The sequence below is a fragment of the Symsagittifera roscoffensis genome, unplaced genomic scaffold, assembly GCF_963678635.1.
Source record: "Symsagittifera roscoffensis unplaced genomic scaffold, txSymRosc1.1 SCAFFOLD_419, whole genome shotgun sequence".
NCBI classification, from domain to species: Eukaryota; Metazoa; Xenacoelomorpha; order Acoela; family Convolutidae; genus Symsagittifera; species Symsagittifera roscoffensis.
Window position 1 is genome coordinate 22451 of NW_026971487.1, and position 15682 is coordinate 38132.

At 30.5% G+C, this 15682-nt stretch overlaps 1 long non-coding RNA gene across 1 annotated transcript in view; it reads left to right on the forward strand.

The window, feature by feature from the left end:
• Window positions 1-14783, forward strand: part of LOC134856467 (uncharacterized) — a 33739-nt gene extending 18956 nt beyond the window's left edge. The window contains exons 2-4 of the long non-coding RNA XR_010164819.1: window positions 12403-12493; window positions 12617-12669; window positions 14688-14783. This is a non-coding gene — a long non-coding RNA (uncharacterized LOC134856467). The remainder of the gene's footprint in view (window positions 1-12402; window positions 12494-12616; window positions 12670-14687) is intronic.
• Window positions 14784-15682: the final 899 nt, after the last annotated feature.

Sequence of the window (15682 nt, forward strand, 5' to 3'; positions counted from 1 at the left end):
GAATTAAGATTCTCACTTAAATTCTCCCTTAAAAGGACAAAAAACCTGTTAATTACTCAAATAAAAGGCTGAAAATGGAAAAGTTTTGGATAGATTTGATTAATTTTTAATTTACACTCTCGAAAAATTAAATTATTTTAAATATTTCAATATTGATTCAGCTATTATGAGCTTTATAGGTTCAGAGCATTATTTAATTTGCTTTTTAGCTCAAAATATGGTAAACTTTATCGTATTTCAATAATTTGAGTGAAAGTTTTTGTATCATTGTCTCAACATGATGCCAATTAAAATAAATTTTGAGCTCAATTTTAAACTTTGTGCGTAAAAATCTTTTTTTAATTAGATCAAAAGCAACAATTCATTAGCCAAAATCATGGGATTTCTGCAATTTGGAAGTTTTTTGAAAAATTTTTGATAAAAAATCCAAGTTTTTGCCCATCTTACCAATAACTTACCATGAACCAAAAACATAATACTTTCATTACACAATGTACACGTAATACTCACCAATTACATAACGCGTGCTGAGGTTTTTGCGAAAGAAGTAGACATTTCCACACAAAATTCAAAAAACACCGTTTTTCTTACCATTTTCTTACCATCACACTGAAACCTTACCATTACCTATCTTAAAACATTGGGAAATATATTCCCTATCTTAATGAGTTCTTTATTCCCTACACTGAATCCTTATGCATAGGGAAATCTATACACTATCTTAAAACATGGTAAGATTAGGTCACCAAAATTTTTTTCTGACATTTACCATCTGAAACCTTACCATCTTAACACATTGGGAAACCTATTCCCTATCTTATTACATTGGGAAATCTATAGCCTATGGCGAATTTTCAATGCGGCGAATTAGTCGCCGCACTGAAACTTCAGTGCGGCGAATTAGCTTTTCCTCGAAACGCACAACCTCAGTCACTTTGACAGTTGCTCAAAGACTTGCGCGCCCAATGAAAATGGGTGCCTTAAATGTCCAAATTTGTTATTCAACTATTAAAAACTAATGATTTGGGACAATTTGAAAAGTCCCAACAAGTCTATGTTGGTGAAAAAGAAGGAGAAGCAATTTCGGCAATTAGAAATACTGTTATTCATGATGCTGAAAACCTTGGAGTCGTTCCTTTATTGGAACTCACTTCTGATAAGGAGTCAACTATGGATCAGGGGCTTGACAACTGCAACAAAGTATGACAGAGCATTTTCTAATAGACGATAAGTTTGTGTCACGATCAAGAAGTACAATGTTAAAAAACCTCCCTACATTAAGATTCGACTCTTCACTGCAAAAGAGAATGAAGCAATGAAACAAGTTACCTATGTCAACTATACTTTGAATGAATTCAAAGAACTGTCCCAAATTTTGGGAGACTTTATGTTTGTTGATAATTTTGCAATTTCAGAAATGCTTTGTGTTGTTTTGCATGTTTGGTAATTGAAATATTATTGGTTCAAAACTTTTTTTTCACTGAAGTGTATATTTAGAGCTATAATGTCTGAGGAAAAGTCAGACAAAACATACAATTTAATCGAAATTGACATAGAACATTGACCTATTATCAGTTAATTCTTCAGTTATTGCGTAAGAAATTACAAAAAAAAACTTATTCAATTACTTTTTTTTCTATTTTCAGGTAAACTTTGTCTTATTTGAACAAAATTACAAACAAGAAGGTAGTTGAAAACCTTTTTAATATTCTTATTTCATGTTCTTTTTAGTTGGTTGTTTTCTTTTTTTTACCATTTCAATTGGCTACATCAATTTTTAAATGATGGAAATGTTTTTATGGTGATCTAAAAATAAACTATTTGATAAACTCAAATGATAAAAAAATTTGAGTTTTCTAAGTTTCTTTTTTTATTTCAGAAAGAAAAACCTTTCTATCAAAAGCGTTCTGCCAAATTTATCAACAATGTTTTTATTTAGAAGAATTAACTCAGATTGAGTGGTCTATCAGTAAGAAACAAAACAACGGAAGAGCCTATGAATTAAAAATTGGAGATAGAGAACATTATTTCGATTACTGTTTTGAAGTTGAAACAAACACAAAGTCTAGATTTATCAGAATATCTTTTAATCGATAATACAATTTTAAAAGAGTTCCAGTTGTTTATATTACAATATACCAAAAAGACACCAATAAAAGTGTAGATCTTGATAATTGTTTTTTCATTGAGTATAAATCGAAAAAATCAAAAAAATGTTGATCGAAATTTCATAATTTGAATTGATTATTGAAACAATAATATAAACCAGACAAGAAAACCAATTTTTTCCATTTTGGTGTCAAAATTATATGTCATTTATGTCAGAAAAAATCAGTAAATTAACTGATTGGGAAATTTCATAAACATAGTTTTGTTCTGATCTATAAAAATTTTAAAATCTGTGATTACTTCATTCTGATTGGTTAATACCACAAATATTACTGTAAAAGAATGCTCGATTCTGATTGTTTGATATCAAAAAAGAGATACAAATTGCCTTTTAAATAAAGCTGGATTCTGATTGGTTGATATTAAAAAAGATAAAAATTTCCTTGTAAGTAATGCTTGATTCTGATTGGTTGATATCAGAAAAGATAAACATTTCCTGGTAAGTATTGATCGATTCTGATTGGTTAATAGCAAAACTTTTGAAAACTATATGGTTAGATTAGATGAATTTTATTTCAGCTAGGCTAAATAGCATATCCATTCTGATTTTCTTGCACGTTAAAAACAATTGGTTAGGAAATTTGCTGTTTTTATTTACTTTCATTGATTATTTGAGGCTATTCTTTTCTTTTCTAAAAATTTGGGACATTCTAAATCTCCCATTTATTCTTTCTCTTCTTATTGAGATTCCGTCACTGAATACAAACGAAAGATATGCATGTCTTTTATGTGGCAGAGAATACACACGTAAAGATGCGTCAAGACATGGTAGAACCTGCCGTGTTTTAAAGTGTCGAAATGTAACTCTTATACACATAGCAGCGAGGAACTCACTAATCATTTAAAGAAGAAGCATTGTCAATATAATGTTAAACTATGTGCTCAGTACTCTTCAAACACACTCCGAGAGAAGGTAAAATTAATATTTTTTGGTTAAAAACATACAAACCACTATGAATATTAATTGTTACTGAATCTGAAATTCAATGAAGATGATTTTGAAAAACTTCAAGTAAAAACCATACAGTTTTTCATCACTGTTTTTGTTCTGTCATTTCTTTTTTATTCAAAGGTTCTGATTGACGATAAATTCAGCAACAACCGAGTTCAAACTTTCGTGAAATTTTCAGGGGATATCGATCCGAAAATCTTTAATCTACAGTAAAAACTCAATTCGTGGCAAGCTTGAGGAGATTATGTTGCAATAATTTTGTAGAAGTACATAGCATACGCTAATAAGTATTTAAGAATTGGTTAAGAAGTTGTAAAAGCTGGATATTTATGAAACATCGATTAATTGAAAGATTTTGCCGAGTGACCGATTTAAAGTTTTCCTTGCTTAGTGCTTGTAAAAGTAATCATAGAGTAGTGCGTAGCACATATTGGGGATTGATTCACTAAGAATCATGGTTTTTTACTGTTTTCTGACGATTTCAGAAAAAAAAATTGAGAATTGACCTAGAAAAAATGAAAAAATATTTTTTTTTTATATTTTGTGAAAACTTCAACTTAATAATATACATAATCCTCAACCAAAAACTTGCTTCAAAATATTCAGAGTTGAAACAACAACAAACAGTTATTAGGTTGAAAAAATCACTTGAAGATTTTTAGCAAAAGATTTATGGTATTAATTCTGCATCGGATCATTGAGCAAGAGTTGAAATGATACATTTTTCCATCTAAAATTCAGTTTTATGAAAATTTTGTTTAAATAGGATTAAGTTGGAAGATAGTAGATGAAGCAGAAACTGAGAAAATTCTAAAATGAGATAGAAACTCAATTAACTTCTTTGGGAGTTTTGAGATAATTATACTAAAATTTAGCTTATAAATTTTATCTTGAGAAAAATCCCCAACATAAAAACTCTCGAAGGTTTATATTTATGTTAAATTTACTAAAATAATTAATTTCATTTGATTTATTAGGTAATTTTATACGAAAATTTAGGTGTTTTGAGGATAAATCATGTGGAGAAAACTCAACAATGACATCTTTTGGAAGATGCTACAGGAATGAGAAATCAAAAAATTTGCTTTCAAGATCTGCTTTTCAATATTTTGGATAAAAAACAAAAAAGAAGGATGTAGAAAGGTTTTTAGAGAAAATATTATGGAGCTTGCTGAATCTATCTAAACAAACTGATTTTTTAGCAGAGCCAGATGTAAGATCTCTGAATTATATGAAATTTAACATGAAAAGATTCTAAAAGACACACAGTAAAAAATTTGTTCTGGTTACCTTCAATTTTTTTTAAATAAGAAAAAATAGGTAGAATTATAGTTTTTTTGCGCGTTAAATTTCGATTATTAAAACTTTCAATTGTTGCAGTTTGTCCCTTAATTTTTCTTTGAAATCGATTTTTTTTTGTAAAGCGCTCTTTTAGGAGTTTTTTTTATGTTGCAGACGTTAGGAATTAGGTTCCCTTGCGTATTTCCGGACGTTTTCAAATTACAACCAATAAAGCTGCCCTTAATTTATTCTAAGAAATCAACGTAAAAATACAATTTTATTTTCTTTATATTTACAATTGCTTTCCAAAGCTTAAAACAGCACCGATTCTTTTTCTTTTCGACATTTTTGAGAAAACTTCCGACACAAATCAAGAACAAAAAGCAATTTACAAACTATTTTGCAAAAACAGTGATATTTAATGATCTCAAAAATTGTATTTTTGCTTGAAGAGCTTTTTGTTATTTTTAAACAAGGGAACCTAAAGGAGAATATGTACAAACTACATCGTAATCATCAGACGATATCAGTTCTACTTTCATCTCTGCCAGCAAATTGTTCGTTCAATTGATACAATTTTCCTCCTAAATTATCCAATTCTAACCAAAATTTCTTGCAAAGTGAGTTCGAGAGCGTAAACATGCAATAAGTAGAAAGCAGGAATAAGCTTAAGACATAGAAAACTTCTACGGAAAAACCATGAAAATTATTTTGCAACAGAGAGATAATCATCAGTTTTGAAGAAGAATTTGTTGAATTTCATCTAAAATCTAATACCTTTTTTTGAAAAAAAATACCTCAATTTAGTCAATTTTAGCAGTAAATTTTTCATTTTTCATCATTGATCTGAATTTTTTTATTTACAATATGAAAAATTTCTCAGAAGTTTTAATTTTTGTTTAAGTTTGGGTTACTCATTGAGAAAAGCTGAGAAGGAGATGAATCACGGAGTTTCATCTAGAAATTTTAGTGAATACTGCGCTCTTTGTTCATTTAAATTCAGATTCTCACTTAAATTCTCCCTTAAAAGGACAAAAAACCTGTTAATTACTCAAATAAAAGGTTGAAAATGGAAAAGTTTTGGATAGATTTGATTAATTTTTAATTTACACTCTCGAAAAATAAAATATTTTAAATATTTCAATATTGATTCAGCTATTATGAGCTTTATAGGTTCAGAGCATTATATAATTCGCTTTTTAGCTCAAATTATGGTAAACTTTATCGTATTTCAATATTTTGAGTGAAAGTTGTGGAAATTTTAAACTTTGTGCGTAAAAATCGTTTTTTAATTAGATCAGAAGCAACAATTCATTAGCCAAAATCATGGGATTTCTGCAATTTGGAAGTTTTTTGAAAAATTTTTGATAAAAAATCCAAGTTTTTGCCCATCTTACCAATAACTTACCATGAACCAAAAACATAATACTTTCATTACACAATGTACACGTAATACTCGCCAATTACATAACGCGTGCTGAGGTTTTTGCGAAAGAAGTAGACATTTCCACACAAAATTCAAAAAACACCGTTTTTCTTTCCATTTTCTTACCATCACACTGAAACCTTACCATTACCTATCTTAAAACATTGGGAAACATATTCCCTATCTTAATGAGTTCTTTATTCCCTACAATGAATCCTTATGCATAGGGAAATCTATACACTATCTTAAAACATGGTAAGATTAGGTCGCCAAAATTTTTTTCTGACATTTACCATCTGAAACCTTACCATCTTAACACATTGGGAAACCTATTCCCTATCTTATTACATTGGGAAATCTATAGCGTTTGGCGAATTTTCAATGCTGCGAATTAGTCGCCGCACTGAAACTTCAGTGCGGCGAATTAGCTTTTCCTCGAATCAGTCACTTTGACAACCTCAGTCACTTTGACAGTTGCTCAAAGACTTGCGCGCCCAATGAAACATAATACTTTCATTACACAATGTACACGTAATACTCGCCAATTACATAACGCGTGCTGAGGTTTTTGCGAAAGAAGTAGACATTTCCACACAAAATTCAAAAAACACCGTTTTTCTTTCCATTTTCTTACCATCACACTGAAACCTTACCATTACCTATCTTAAAACATTGGGAAACATATTCCCTATCTTAATGAGTTCTTTATTCCCTACAATGAATCCTTATGCATAGGGAAATCTATACACTATCTTAAAACATGGTAAGATTAGGTCGCCAAAATTTTTTTCTGACATTTACCATCTGAAACCTTACCATCTTAACACATTGGGAAACCTATTCCCTATCTTATTACATTGGGAAATCTATAGCCTATGGCGAATTTTCAATGCTGCGAATTAGTCGCCGCACTGAAACTTCAGTGCGGCGAATTAGCTTTTCCTCGAATCAGTCACTTTGACAACCTCAGTCACTTTGACAGTTGCTCAAAGACTTGCGCGCCCAATGAAAATGGGTGCCTTAAATGACCAAATTTGTTATTCAACTATTAAAAACTAATGATTTGGGACAATTTGAAAAGTCCCAACAAGTCTATGTTGGTGAAAAAGAAGGAGAAGCAATTTCGGCAATTAGAAATACTGTTATTCATGATGCTGAAAACCTTGGAGTCGTTCCTTTATTGGAACTCACTTCTGATAAGGAGTCAACTATGGATCAGGGGCTTGACAACTGCAACAAAGTATGACATAGCATTTTCTAATAGACGATAAGTTTGTGTCACGATCAAGAAGTACAATGTTAAAAAACCTCCCTACATTAAGATTCGACTCTTCACTGCAAAAGAGAATGAAGCAATGAAACAAGTTACCTATGTCAACTATACTTTGAATGAATTCAAAGAACTGTCCCAAATTTTGGGAGACTTTATGTTTGTTAATAATTTTGCAATTTCAGAACTGCTTTGTGTTGTTTTGCATGTTTGGTAATTGAAATATTATTGGTTCAAAACTTTTTTTTCACTGAAGTGTATATTTAGAGCTATAATGTCTGAGGAAAAGTCAGACAAAACATACAATTTAATCGAAATTGACATAGAACATTGACCTATTATCAGTTAATTCTTCAGTTATTGCGTAAGAAATTACAAAAAAAAACTTATTCAATTACTTTTTTTTCTATTTTCAGGTAAACTTTGTCTTATTTGAACAAAATTACAAACAAGAAGGTAGTTGAAAACCTTTTTAATATTCTTATTTCATGTTCTTTTTAGTTGGTTGTTTTCTTTTTTTACCATTTCAATTGGCTACATTAATTTCTAAATGATGGAAATGTTTTTATGGTGATCTAAAAATAAACTATTTGATAAACTCAAATGATAAAACAATTTGAGTTTTCTAAGTTTCTTTTTTTATTTCAGAAAGAAAAACCTTTCTATCAAAAGCGTTCTGCCAAATTTATCAACAATGTTTTTATTTAGAAGAATTAACTCAGATTGAGTGGTCTATCAGTAAGAAACAAAACAACGGAAGAGCCTATGAATTAAAAATTGGAGATAGAGAACATTATTTCGATTACTGTTTTGAAATTGAAACAAACACAAAGTCTAGATTTATCAGAATATCTTTTAATCGATAATACAATTTTAAAAGAGTTCCAGTTGTTTATATTACAATATACCAAAAAGACACCAATAAAAGTGTAGATCTTGATAATTGTTTTTTCATTGAGTATAAATCGAAAAAATCAAAAAAATGTTGATCGAAATTTCATAATTTGAATTGATTATTGAAACAATAATATAAACCAGACAAGAAAACCAATTTTTTTCATTTTGGTGTCAAAATTATATGTCATTTATGTCAGAAAAAATCAGTAAATTAACTGATTGGGAAATTTCATAAACATAGTTTTGTTCTGATCTATAAAAATTTTAAAATCTGTGATTACTTCATTCTGATTGGTTAATACCACAAATATTACTGTAAAAGAATGCTCGATTCTGATTGTTTGATATCAAAAAAGAGATACAAATTGCCTTTTAAATAAAGCTGGATTCTGATTGGTTGATATTAAAAAAGATAAAAATTTCCTTGTAAGGAATGCTTGATTCTGATTGGTTGATATCAGAAAAGATAAACATTTCCTGGTAAGTATTGATCGATTCTGATTGGTTGATAGCAAAACTTTTGAAAACTCTATGGTTAGATTGGATGAATTTTATTTCAGCTAGGCTAAATAGCATATCCATTCTGATTTTCTTGCACGTTAAAAACAATTGGTTAGGAAATTTGCTGTTTTTATTTACTTTCATTGATTATTTGAGGCTATTCTTTTCTTTTCTAAAAATTTGGGACATTCTAAATCTCCCATTTATTCTTTCTCTACTTATTGAGATTCCGTCACTGAATACAAACGAAAGATATGCATGTCTTTTATGTGGCAGAGAATACACACGTAAAGATGCGTCAAGACATCGTAGAACCTGCCGTGTTTTAAAGTGTCGAAATACACATAGCAGCGAGGAACTCACTAATAATATAAAGAAGAAGCATTGTCAAAATAATGTTAAACTATGTGCTCAGTACTCTCCAAACACACTCCGAGAGAAGGTAAAATTAATATTTTTTGGTTAAAAACATACAAACCACTATGAATATTAATTGTTACTGAATCTGAAAATCAATGAAGATGATTTTGAAAAACTTCAAGTAAAAACCATACAGTTTTTCATCAATGTTTCTGTTCTGTCATTTCTTTTTTATTCAAAGGTTCTGATTGACGATAAATTCAGCAACAACCGAGTTCAAACTTTCGTTAAACTTTCAGGGGATATCGATCCGAAAATCTTTAATCTACAGTAAAAACTCAATTGGTGGCAAGCTTGAGGAGATTATGTTGCAATAATTTTGTAGAAGTACATAACATACGCTAATAAGTATTTAAGAATTGGTTAAGAAGTTGTAAAAGCTGGATATTTATGAAACATCGATTAATTGAAAGATTTTGCCGAGTGACCGATTTAAAGTTTTCCTTGCTTAGTGCTTGTAAAAGTAATCATAGAGTAGTGCGTAGCACATATTGGGGATTGATTTACTAAGAATCAAGGTTTTCTACTGTTTTCTGACGATTTCAGAAAAAAAATTGAGAATTGACCTAGAAAAAATGAAAAAATATATATTTTTTATATTTTGTGAAAACTTCAACTTAATAATATACATAATCCTCAACCAAAAACTTGCTTCAAAATATTCAGAGTTGAAACAGCAACAAACAGTTATTAGGTTGAAAAAATCACTTGAAGATTTTTAGCAAAAGATTTATGGTATTAATTCTGCATCGGATCATTGAGCAAGAGTTGAAATGATACATTTTTCCATCTAAAATTCAGTTTTATGAAAATTTTGTTTAAATAGGATTAAGTTGGAAGATAGTAGACGAAGCAGAAACTGAGAAAGTTCTAAAATGAGATAGAAACTCAATTTACTTCTTTGGGAGTTTTGAGATAATTATACTAAAATTTAGCTTATAAATTTTATCTTGAGAAAAATCCCCAACATAAAAACTCTCGAAGGTTTATATTTATGTTAAATTTACTAAAATAATTAATTTCATTTGATTTATTAGGTAATTTTATACGAAAATTTAGGTGTTTTGAGGATAAATCATGTGGAGAAAACTCAACAACGACATCTTTTGGAAGATGCTACAGGAATGAGAAATCAAAAAATTTGCTTTCAAGATCTGCTTTTCAATATTTTGGATAAAAAACAAAAAAGAAGGATGTAGAAAGATTTTTAGAGAAAATAATATGGAGCTTGCTGAATCTATCTAAACAAACTGATTTTTTAGCAGAGCTAGATGTAAGATCTCTGAATTATATGAAATTTAACATGAAAAGATTCTAAAAGACACACAGTAAAAAATTTGTTCTGGTTAGCTTCATTTTTTTTAAATAAGAAAAATTAGGTAGAATTATAGTTTTTTGCGAGTTAAATTTCGATTATTAAAACTTTCAATTGTTGCAGTTTGTCCCTTAATTTTTCTTTAAAATCGATTTTTTTTTGTAACGCGCTCTTTTAGGAGTTTTTTTATGTTGCAGACGTTAGGAATTAGGTTCCCTTGCGTATTTCCGGACGTTTTCAAATTACAACCAATAAAGCTGCCCTTAATTTATTCTAAGAAATCAACGTAAAAATACAATTTTATTTTCTTTATATTTACATTTGCTTTCCAAAGCTTAAAACAGCACCGATTCTTTTTCTTTTCGTCACTTTTGAGAAAACTTCCGACACAAATCAAGAACAAAAAGCAATTTACAAACTATTTTGCAAAAACAGTGATAGTTAAAGATCTCAAAAACTGTATTTTTGCTTGAAGAGCTTTTTGTTATTTTTAAACAAGGGAACCTAAAGGAGAATATGTACAAACTACATCGTAATCATCAGACGATATCAGTTCTAATTTCATCTCTGCCAGCAAATTGTTCGTTCAATTGATACGATTTTCCTCCTAAATTATCCAATTCTAACCAAAATTTCTTGCGACTCGAGTTCGAGAGCGTAAACATGCAATAAGTAGAAAGCAGGAATAAGCTTAAGTTATAGAAAATTTCTACGGAAAAACCATGAAAATTATGTTGCAACAGAGAGATAATCATCAGTTTTGAAGAAGAATTTGTTGAATTTCATCTAAAATCTAATGCACTTTTTTTGAAAAAAATTACCTCAATTTAGTCAATTTTAGCAGTAAATTTTTCATTTTTCATCATTGATCTGAATTTTTTTATTTACAATATGAAAAATTTCTCAGAAGTTTTAATTTTTGTTTAAGTTTGGGTTACTCATTGAGAAAAACTGAGAAGGAGATGAATCACGGAGTTTCATCTAGAAAATTTAGTGAATACTGCGCTCATTGTTCATTTGAATTAAGATTCTCACTTAAATTCTCCCTTAAAAGGACAAAAAACCTGTTAATTACTCAAATAAAAGGTTGAAAATGGAAAAGTTTTGGATAGATTTGATTAATTTTTAATTTACACTCTCGAAAAATAAAATATTTTAAATATTTCAATATTGATTCAGCTATTATGAGCTTTATAGGTTCAGAGCATTATATAATTCGCTTTTTAGCTCAAATTATGGTAAACTTTATCGTATTTCAATATTTTGAGTGAAAGTTGTGGAAAAATCCATATTTTTGTTCAAATTTTTGTATCATTGTCTCAACATGATGCCAATTAAAATAAATTTTGAGCTCAATTTTAAACTTTGTGCGTAAAAATCGTTTTTTAATTAGATCAGAAGCAACAATTCATTAGCCAAAATCATGGGATTTCTGCAATTTGGAAGTTTTTTGAAAAATTTTTGATAAAAAATCCAAGTTTTTGCCCATCTTACCAATAACTTACCATGAACCAAAAACATAATACTTTCATTACACAATGTACACGTAATACTCGCCAATTACATAACGCGTGCTGAGGTTTTTGCGAAAGAAGTAGACATTTCCACACAAAATTCAAAAAACACCGTTTTTCTTTCCATTTTCTTACCATCACACTGAAACCTTACCATTACCTATCTTAAAAGATTGGGAAACATATTCCCTATCTTAATGAGTTCTTTATTCCCTACAATGAATCCTTATGCATAGGGAAATCTATACACTATCTTAAAACATGGTAAGATTAGGTCGCCAAAATTTTTTTCTGACATTTACCATCTGAAGTCTTACCATCTTAACACATTTGGAAACCTATTCCCTATCTTAAACCTATTCCCTATCTTAATACATTGGGAAATCTATCGCCTATGGCGAATTTTCAATGCGCGAATTAGTCGCCGCACTGAAATTTCAGTGCGGCGAATTAGTTTTTCATCGAAACGCACAATCTCAGTCACTTTGACAGTTGCTCACAGACTTACGCGCCCAATGAAAATGGGTGCCTTAAATGTCCAAATTTGTTATCCAACCTCGACCCGAGTTAAACAACAGAGGAGGTTTAGCATAACTGTTAACTTGATCTTTCGAGGGTACTTTATATTTGATTTAATTTGATTTGTGCTTATTTTAGGCTCCGACTTTAGGATTTTTTTGGGCGATTATACTTTAGAAAGGGGCTTCCGCAGAGTGGTTCACCCCTCAAGAATCTTCGTAGCTCCTGGGTGAGTTCTTTTAATTTCTGGATCATTTGAAATCTAATTCCAATACCATTTCCCAATGAGTTCTTTAAGATGTTCTTGTTGATGTTTTCGATGTTTTCCACTTAAAAGTGAAAATATGTTTAGCTTCAACCAGAGGGGCGTTCATCCCACCAACGACATCGCACTCGTCAAACTAGGCATCAAATCACCACATTATTGCATGATAAAGTAATTTGAGCTTAAACAAATTAGAACTGTTGAAAAAAGATTACTAAAAAAGTAAATAGGAGTCGAGAACGAACAAAAGTTGATTTTTGGCAATTTTTTTTTTCAAATCTGAAGGCAGCATGCGAATAGTTGAACTTTCAAAACTATTTGAAAAATCAATTTGGTCGGTCTAAAGGTTCGGCTAAAATACATTTCAACTAGATTTGCCTTTTGCAATGCAAAAAGCATGAAATGCTGCGACTACTGTCATCATTTCAGAAAAAAGTTTGCCAAGTTTTTTGTACATTTTGACGTTTTTGAGAGGGTGTCGTATACAGTAGCGAATTTAAGGGGACGAAGATTCGACCCCTGCCGACCCAAAAAGTCCCCTTTTGTTATATTTTGAGACATCCAATTTTGGCTGACGGGCCCTAAAATTTCTAAACACGCTTTCGGCGCCAATAATTTACTTAGTCTGAGGGGCCGTACGTCAAAAAAAACGCACAGTTTTTTGGTCAAAATTTTTCAAAAACTGTTTTAGAAAGACATTTTTGCCAGTTTTTTCACAATTTTGCCTGCTGCGCGCAAAGTTTTACCAAAACAGTGTCTTTTTAGTGTTTTGGCAGAACTCGAAATATCAATTTAGTCAATCTAAAAAAAAGGTCAACAAAATCTTCTATTTTTTTAAAAATCCGTCCTCCGTCCCCCTTTCGGAAAAATCCTAGATCCGCTCTTGGTCATAACTAAATATAACTAAAAGCCTAAGCATCCGCTATAAAATTAATATTTATGCTTTAATATCTAAGAAGATGACTCTTGATAACTGTATTAAAAGAAAATGTTAAGAAGAAGCAGAAAACTTCAAACAAAAATAAACATGAAACGTTTGTGGTCAAAACTTGAGGAAAGTTTCCGAAAACACGTTTACAAGTACAAAAAAACTGCTCGTGTCAGGGTGAAGTCCTAAATTTTCTGACAGCATTTTAATTTTGAATCAGTAAATTAAATTAAAATAATTGATGCAATTTAAATTTTTCGATTTTTTTCCCCACACGCTATATGAACGCACAGTTTTACGCATACGTTATATGATGTACATATTGATATATTTTGCATTTAGCAAGGTTTTAAATAGGCCAAAGAGCAAGTCTCTATCCAATTTGGAGCGAGTTCTAAGACGGATTGAATCTGCTTACGCGTTAAAAAGCACTTTAACTGACCCTATTTGGCAAAACTGGCAGTCTATGAACGCCATAAATTTACGTAAAATTGATCACAGATAAAAAAAAAATCGAAGTTAGCTCAGAAAAACAAAACTTTTTGAATGATATCAAACAGTTTTGTCTAAAATTGCTAGTTAAAAAGTCACAATTTGTCTGGAGAAAAAACCACGAGCACAATTTCTCCGTCATTTTCTCCGAGAATAGTCGGAACAAAAAAACTTAGAAGTAAAAATTAATATTGATAACAGTACTGCCATTTTCTCCGACCAAGCGAAAAGCTAGAAAAAGTTTACGTCAACAAATTTTCCGATATTGGTTTTCCTCTGTCAAAGTTTTCCTGTTACTCAATCTGCGAGCAATATTTTTTTCAGTAACAGGCTAAAGGCTTTTTAGGTTTAACCCAAAAATTTTTATTTTTTTTCAGCACTCGGTTGCCTCTCAAAATTAATATTTACTGGCGCTAGAGACGCCTTCAGAAATTTTTTTATGGTCGGTCGACAGAAAATGAATGACGTAAAACAGTACCAAAAGGAGAACTTTTGTGTAATGAAGGGTGGATTTTCTGAGGGGGAGGGGCATCGAACCCCCAAATCGACCCCAAATTGCAAATTAACTGATGCGTTCTACAACCCACCCCATGACCCACCCCGTAACCTGATTTAATGGATCTGTTGTTTTCACTTTAAAAACAATTTCAAAAACCTATAAAAAATATCAAAAACCTAGATTTCAAAGAGCATTTATTCATAAACAAAAGTTAAAGACTTGATTTGATGCCATGTAAGTGGAGCAAGTGAGGCCTGAAAAGATCATTACATTGTGCAGGAGTGAAGTGGATCATGGAACACATGTGCGCATGAGTGGACTAGGCGCCACTTCTAATAAATATAGGATTGCACCCTTGCTCTTTTCCAATTTTTTGAACTCTCAAATTTTGTAAAAGAAATATGGACAGAGTTGGTAGTGCAGTGGTTCTTTTTGAACAACAGTTTTTTACAAAAGTAATTTGAATACCAACAACTTCACTATGCAAAAATTGTCAAAAAAATTGAAAACAAAACTAATTGTTTTGATGTTTTTGCTAATTGTCCCACCACACGCTAATTAAAACTCTTAAGGTATGTATTTATCGTTTTGTATCCTAATTCGACATGGAAAGCAGTATCCCGGCGCTTGCGCGTGGTATAAAAACGCAATCTATAGCGCGTCAATTGTCGCAAACAACTTCTTAACAAAATTTGAACACAGGTAAAAAAAGTTCTTTATTGAGCGAAAACAAATAAATTGTTCGTTTGCTAGACAAAAAGAATTCATAAAAATTGTTTTATTCAAAAAATCGAAATTTAACTAAATAAACAAACTCCATCCCCCCAGCATAAGTATTCCACTTTTTCCTGAAAAGTCAAAACATTATGATAACTCGAGGCTGAACCCCTGAATTTTCCGACTACTAATTAAGCAAGAATTGAAACAAAAGTTGTTTACAATTCAAGTATGTTTTATATTAACGGAAAAAGTGTGATATATATCGCATTTTCAATACAATATTTGGATACATTAGCGTGCCTCAGCTCAATTTGAAATAATTTTTGAGCTGAATTAAATTGACGCGCTTTCTAAAAACTTTTGAAATGAAACAAACGGAATTTCACAAATTTTACTTATCTCGACTATTGGCCAAAACAGTCCTTAAAATGAATCTTTATAACTTCAAGTAAAATAATCGAAAGCTATTGATATGTTTTTTATGAAACTCTTGTCACAGCACAACACATTAAAA